Source organism: Macrobrachium rosenbergii, chromosome 59 (genome assembly GCF_040412425.1).
Source record: "Macrobrachium rosenbergii isolate ZJJX-2024 chromosome 59, ASM4041242v1, whole genome shotgun sequence".
Lineage (NCBI taxonomy): Eukaryota > Metazoa > Arthropoda > Malacostraca > Decapoda > Palaemonidae > Macrobrachium > Macrobrachium rosenbergii.
Genome location: NC_089799.1, coordinates 16,345,875 through 16,347,098, shown reverse-complemented (window position 1 = coordinate 16,347,098; position 1,224 = coordinate 16,345,875). Strand labels below are relative to the sequence as shown.

General features: G+C 42.4%; 1 long non-coding RNA gene across 1 annotated transcript; it reads right to left on the bottom strand.

Moving 5' to 3' along the window:
• Positions 1-370: 370 nt before the first annotated feature.
• On the bottom strand, positions 371-997 carry LOC136837771 (uncharacterized). The gene is made up of 2 exons (XR_010852762.1): positions 763-997; positions 371-524 (listed from the first exon to the last, which is right to left on the bottom strand). It is a non-coding gene; the product is annotated as an uncharacterized lncRNA (long non-coding RNA).
• Positions 998-1,224: the final 227 nt, after the last annotated feature.

Genomic DNA, 1,224 nt, shown 5'->3' with positions numbered 1-1,224 from the left:
CTTTAGATATGCATGTTACTACAAAGCCTTAGACCACTGAAAAGCGCATCCAAAAAGTGAAGAATTCGTGGAGTTACGACGGCACTTTGGTTGTTACAATTACATATACATGTATGCTTTTGTATAAATGTATATAAATACATATATACAAGTATGTATATATATACATATATACAAATGCATACATGTATATTTTTACGTATTTCTCTGGGTTTATGGTAGTTTACAGGCCGGCAACGGAAACTTTGTTTAATTGGCCTTGGAGTTCTGACTTGCGTAAAGGGAAATCGTAAAAAAAATAAGAAAAAGGGGAGAATTTAGAGCTGAAGGCTCTACTTCATAAGGAAAATGTTATGTAAAACACTTGGGCTAAATTAAAGAATTATATTTACAAAAGCAAGCATTTGAAGGGAAAATTGATAAGTAAATTTATAAAGGGCTTGCAACGCCTGCAGATCCTTCGGCTGGAGTCTTGAATAAAGGCAAGGCACAGGCCAAGATGAGTCCACTGTGAATGGGTCCATCTGCAAGAGAGATTTACACATTACACGCCAGTAAAGGAACAATATAACACCGAATATGACTCGAGTTTGCACTGAGGGCGCCAAAGACTCGAGGAATGAATGACCACTTTTACACTCGAACGCAGGAAATTGGAAATGGCACGGGATAAACTGGCACAAGGACAGAAATGAAATGCTGGTACTCCAGGCTTTCTAAAGGGCAAACTTTCGTGACCGAAAAGTCTTTACTCCACTTTACCTTAGGGGAAGCTGGTCTCTGACGAAATAAGGACGAGGGAAGATCACACGTATGGCGTTCTCTCAAGGATGACTGGAGATTGGAGTCTGGAGTCGGGAGTCGGACAGGGATGAAGGGTGAGCTCTCAGCAAAGATACTGCTCGCCCGTGTGGAGGACTGTCTCTCAAAGATTCTTACTTCATGTCTTCTGCTCCACAACTAACTCAACTGCTTCTCCCTTTTAAGGCACGCGGCCAGGGGTAGGGGCTGTGTACAAGCATGATTCACTGGCCAGGTGGGCAGCGATTCCGTTGCCCTGGGTTTCTTGCGGAGGTAAGACAATTCGGGCAGCTTAAAGTCCATTTAAGAAGATTAGTTGGGGTAATCTTCTTAAGGGAGTGGCATAAAATATCCTCCTGGCCCCTGTTATCTGTGTTATCTCAATATCTGTTCCAGGTAAAAAAAAGGGACAGATCGGAGTGG